Genomic DNA, 6,000 nt, shown 5'->3' with positions numbered 1-6,000 from the left:
CACAACCAATTTTCTGATCGATGCTGGGATTCATAGAGTGAATCTCAGAACAGGAAGCAGGAGCAGAGAATACAGAATACTGCAGAGGTTCCTTTGTTGCTTTGATGGGAAGGTTCTTTCTTCATTTCTTTCCTTTTTCATTTCAGTGAGATTAAGAGTTTACAAGCTTCTTTGCCAAGGAACCTGGACCTGCAATAAAAGGAGCCTTATCATCTACAAGTGTATGGATATTTCTTTTGCCATGATTTGTAATTCTCTTTTAATCAGGTAAGACAACATGATATTTAATTAAAACGCTCATGCAACAAATTTCAGTGCGATTGTACCAAGGTTCTTCTCTCATGGTGCCACACCTAGTTTTCAATTAATATTAATACAGCAAGAGGAGTAGAAAATAATAGCCATCTTTGTAGCTGTGTGGATTTTTCATAGTATTTAATTAGGTCTTAGTGCAATAATAAAACATTTTGTTGCTCTTTGGAGTTTTCTGGTCGTACGTCTTTTAAATATTGTATGTTTATATTTAGAATTACTTTTTTGTTTTTTATTGTTCATCCTCATTTTGGTAATTTGTTGTTGTTGCTTTCAGGTGTTCATCTACAAGTGTTTTCTTTTTCTGCTAGAGATTATATTGATGCTGTATCCAGAATACAAATTGGAGTGATATTTTAAGGCACATTAGCACATCTCTGGGATTGCCCAGTTTTAATGCTACCCTATTTTAATGCAGAAATGTGCTGTTGCTTCTCTGTGCCATCTTCAGACAGAGGCTTTTTTTGTTTTCTAAATTCATTATTTTGTTTCTGTGAGGTATAGGAGATGAACGGGATTCTCCCCTCCCTCATCTCCCAAAACAGCCTCTCCCTGCTAGAAAACAGAATGGAGGACTTGTCTGTAACTAAACCTGATTTTTCACTGCTGCAGCTATCATATGAAACACATAATATGAATTGTTTTATATATAAGAATGAATTGTTATTGCAAAAGCTTAATTCCATATTGCATGAGAAAGAAAGAAATATTTTTCTATCACTATTTTTTACATACATGATATCCACTGGGAGAGACAGCAGAATGACTCAGGAGGTGGGAAGCTCATGCAGCACCCCCTGACTTTTCTTTCCAACCTTCTGTTTTTTTCTTACCTTCCCTTAATTACAATAATAATGTATTTAGTCAGGAAAAACTACACAGAAATACATTGATTTACACACTCACAGATCAGAGGACGGACTTAGTAGCCAATAGGTGAGAAAAAAGAATGTTTGATTAAATAAAACGCATTTTGCTTTTTGCTATACGGAGGTAAGTAGGAAAGCATTTATTCAAAATTTCCACATGCCTGTGTAAAGGTAGACTTTTTTATCAGTGTTTACTGAAGCAACAGAAATTTGTCTATTGGGATTTGAGTGCTAGATGCTGTCTTGGCTTTAGATGATTCTTTTGATATATGTGAAATGTTAAGGAGGTTCACACATATTCCTGTAATCTGTGCGAGTTTCCTGCTTACAGGTATTTTTCTGATCAATGTTGACAATGTGTGTGTACGTGTATAGCTCTACCATTGTTGTTTCTGAAGATACCTTCATTAGGTGCTAAAGAGTGTCCATTCTTTAACAGATTTAGAAAGAAGGTACATAATCACATCCAAATGATCTGCAGTTTCCTCTAGTGACAAATGCAGTAAATAAATGGTGCTCTCTTATGTCCATAGGCCCCACTTCAACAACAAACAGGCGTGTCAATGGGATGACTCACATTCTTAATATTAGGCAAGTGGATGAGTACCTGGCTCTGTTCTCTTGATTTTAAACTACACCAGCGCTCAGGGAAAGAGTAACTTTTCTATGACAGAGACATTGCATTGTTCATATAATGCAGTTAGTAGGCCAAACTAGCGCATAGCTTCAAAGATGAGCTTTAGATTTACATTAAAAAGTCCAGTGAGTTCTTACAAGCCTTAAAGGAGAATATTGAAGCTGAACCCTTACAGATTTTGAGTAAGGTAATTGTAAATGGTAGTCCTTGGGAAATGCAAACACATATCATATCAAAGCAGGATCCCTTTCAGTAGCAATAGCTAATGTCAGATGTTTCAGATGAGTTCAACAGAAAATTGACCTTAGGAGAAATTTGGCCTTCCTTCCCTCTCATGACATGTAAATAACCTGAAGACTTAAATACAAAACATTGTTAGTCTGCTTTACTGTGATTGTAGTGTTCTCTGTATCTCTATAAGCATCAGGTCTCCCCAACTCAACAGACCCGCTCTGTAGCCAGAACAAGAGCCCGGCAGTGGTTACATTGCCTGTGCTCCTTGCTCAATTTCTTCATCGCATGTCTTGATTAATGGATTTGCCTGGTCACTACCTGCAGCTCCACTCTACCCCAACTAGCCCCTGAACTCCTCCCTCAAGGAGATAGAGAGGACACTTAAGTCTAATATAGCACAACTGCTTGAATCATGCTAGAGGCTGATGAATGGAAGGATGAGCGTCTACAGCAGTAGACGCTCATCCTTCCGATACGTGCGGCTTTGTGCTGAAGTGAGAAAACACAAACAAGCTTTTCTCTGTGTTGCTCCCATTGCTTTCCAGCCTCACGTGCACGCACAACACTTTCACACCCGCTTCTCCACAGGACAGGGTGCACTTGCACGGATAGAGCCTCTCTCCCTATCCCCCAGGGCCCCTCTGTCTCTCTGCCTTCAGCCTCACTGCCAGTATGCTGAGAGGCGCGGGGGAGCCCACGGGCCTCTCTTCTGGAGGCTTCCAGAAGCCACTTGGAATAATCCATTTTCTGTCCTTCCTCGCCTCTCACCAGCACCTGCCAGTCTGACAACTGCTGCAGTAAAAGACATTTTTGTCAGTGTTGGCCTTAATCTCTCTGTTCTTCTGTTATTCATCTCTCAAAAGACAATAATGTACCTGATTTCAAAGGGGTGTTAATGGAGGTGAGGCAAGAGAAGCTGCAAATCACTAAATACTGTAAAGAATCAGAATCATAAAAAGCTGAGGAGGAAATGAATAATTCTGTAGTCATTGCAGTTTTGGGAAGATATGCAGAAAAGAAGGTTTGGGACCAAAATATTGAAAAAGAACAATTTAAAGAAAGGTCAAATAGCTGTAGTCCTGTTACTCAGTTCAAATTCCTATTGTTTCCCAGCTTGCAACTTTATGTCTTTTGTTTCTGTTGCTTAATCTACTATTGTTCCTTTTCCTCCTCCTACCTCATATTTACAGTTAGGCTGCTTCCTCTTTCTGCTCCTTACTGATTTGGGACCAGCAAAGAAGCCTTGCTTCTGCTCTTAGTTTCGGCATTTGATGTCACAGCAGTTCTCAGTAGCTACGATTATCAATTGCACTGGAGGGCTGCTAACACTAGGCAGAAGTGCAGTCAACACATGTGGAAGCTCTGTTAAGTATTTCCTGCAAGCTGCTAAGAAGCTTTTCTGAGCCTGTTTAGAAATTATTTTTGAGAAGTGCTGAATAGCCAGATTTCAATAAATTTGAACAGGAGTAACAAAACACAAACTTCCATGCTCCCTGAGCAGCCCAGGTGCCAACATTCAGAGTAAAGAGATTGTCACAAAAATTCTTAATGAAATGGTTGAAAAAATATTTTAATGCTGCAGTATTACTAACCATGCTCATTAAATAATTGGGCAATTAGTTTCTTATCTTCCTATTTAAAAAAAATTAGATTCCTTGGTTTTGACTTTTGATTTTTAAACCTGTCAATTAGTGAAATGGTATTTTCAAATCTTTCCCAAAAAGCAGACTAGAAATCTACTTTTTCTATTAAATGGGAAAGTTCTTGTGTTCAAGCTGAAAGAAATAGGAAATATCATGAAGTCACATGGCTCTGCATTGTCAAGCTGAGATTTCTTTCCAATTTCATTGAAAGAAATATCTGACCATTTAAAGTGACATTAAAAAAATTAGAGTGAAGCTGACAGGATAAATTCAGTCTGAACAATTAAAGTTTGACAAAACTGAATGCATTAAAAATTGATCTTCGTGATGGAAAATATTAGGCAAACAAACCTCTGTCGGCTCTGTTCATACTCTGTTTTCATGTGTAGAAAACTTGGAAAAAAAAGATCAACAGTAACTGTCTTTTCTTAAGTGTCTCTATCTGAAGTTAAGTAATTGTTTCTATATGAAGTTTTCTTAGGTTTTGTGTAACTCCCATTACGCTTGTTTCTTAACTCTTAGTTCAATTTCTGCTTAGTGTGAAGGGAATGAGATTTTGGCCAGATAAGTTGTTCTGACCTGCTAATGCTAGCCAATTCTCAGTCATCTTCTTTCCTGAGGTCCTCATGGATATTTCCTGTTATGTGATCAAAATATAGACTTCCCTCATGAAGAAATAGGGTAATGATCAATAAGATTCCTACATGCAGTGTGTAGTCCCCTTACCTGGACAAACTGATAACCTGTTACATTAGCAGACGTGCATCTTAGGATGATAGATGTCTAGGTTTTGACATGGACCTGTTATATGGCAGGAGTGCCTGCATTTTTGTCATTGCTGCTGCTTGTCTTCTCTTAGTTGGAGTTGTAATATATAGCCCTTAAGTACTTTTAGATGTCAAATGGCCCATTCCAAGCAAAGAATTGGTTACTGCTCTGATAGCTGCATATCTCAAACCTACAGTAAAAAGCATGATTGCAGTAGGTTTAAACATATCTGAGCCAGCTTCCAGCTTAGTACATGGATTTCAAAGGCAGTTTATGTGCTATATGGAACTGTATGTACCCATTTGATAATTTGGCTACTTATTTGGCCTGCTAGCCTATCATCCCGTAGCTTTGCTGTCACTGGTACTGAGATAGCTAAATTGAAGCTGAAGTATTTTCACATCTACTGCTGTCATACCTCTCTGGCTGCAGTGCAGATTTTGCTTTAGTTAAATTATTATCAGCAGGTTTTCACTACGGGGCAGAAATTTAGTCTTGCTATCTGAATGGATGTTATTTGTACATTTTTTTCTGTACCATCCTCACCATATCTCACCTTCCTCAGTGCAACTGCAAAACTCTCAGCAGACTTTGACCTCAACGCGGTTTTGTTTGATGACAAATGTAAATGACTCATTCTGAAATTAGGAGTCTGACTCAAGTTCTCCGAAGCGAATACGCTCTGTTCTAGATTCACCAATTTGTCTTGGTAGGATCACAGATCTGTTAGGAGCCAGATAACGCATATGTATACAAAATGGAGTCAGATACAGGCAAACAGATTTGACTGTCTGTGATCTCAGGAAGAACAGTGGCCTGAATTTAATACATTATGGACAGCATTCAGCTAGACCAAGATCAGAAATGAGTTAACAGTCGTTTTCTCAGACAGACTGTGGTCTGAATTTGGTTTTTGGAAATGAGTTCCATAGGCAGGCACTGACAAAGAGAAGGTGGTAGTAGACACCATGTGCTAGTTAGTTAGGTAAGTTAATAGCGAATTTCTATACAGTTGCAGCAACTGCAACTATTATGAAAAGAGAACTCTGCCCAATATATCTGAAGTGTAACCACCTATCTTTACTAAAATGACAATAATTTAGTAGCACTGTATACTCATTGTATCTTGTTTACTTATCAATACCTAATGCAAAAGAGTGGAAAATCCTACCTTTGGGGCCACAAAGAAAGCTTTGTTGGATCAGTTTTCGCCGTTGGAACTCTCTGGGGAGGTCATTCTAATTGGGACCGTGTGACATACGGTCATATTACAAGAGTATAACAGGTGTATCTGTAGAGTGTGTGAGCTCCATATGTTTTCTATTTACTTAGAGGCAATAAGGAAACCATGGAAACTAAAAGACAAGTTATAGCAGCTCTTGAGAAAACTGATACCAGGCAGAATGAAAAAATCTCCCGTCTGTACTCGCATTAACCTGAGAGCAGACGTGGGCCAAACGCTGCACGGTTGTTTCCAGGTTGAGACCTCAGTGGTAGCTGCTCAAACATCCTAATAGCAAATGCATTTGCACAGGTT

General features: G+C 38.6%; 1 protein-coding gene across 4 annotated transcripts in view; it reads left to right on the top strand.

Annotated features, from left to right (window-relative positions):
- Positions 1-6,000, top strand: part of SCN2A (sodium voltage-gated channel alpha subunit 2) — a 78,756-nt gene continuing 72,756 nt past the window's right edge. For all 4 annotated transcript variants that reach the window (XM_009676187.2, XM_009676185.2, XM_009676186.2 and 1 more), the window contains exon 1: positions 1-267. The gene's annotated coding sequence lies outside the window, so the exon portion shown is untranslated. The remainder of the gene's footprint in view (positions 268-6,000) is intronic.

This window comes from Struthio camelus, chromosome 6 (genome assembly GCF_040807025.1).
Source record: "Struthio camelus isolate bStrCam1 chromosome 6, bStrCam1.hap1, whole genome shotgun sequence".
NCBI classification, from domain to species: Eukaryota; Metazoa; Chordata; class Aves; order Struthioniformes; family Struthionidae; genus Struthio; species Struthio camelus.
This window is presented reverse-complemented; position numbering and strand designations above follow the sequence as displayed.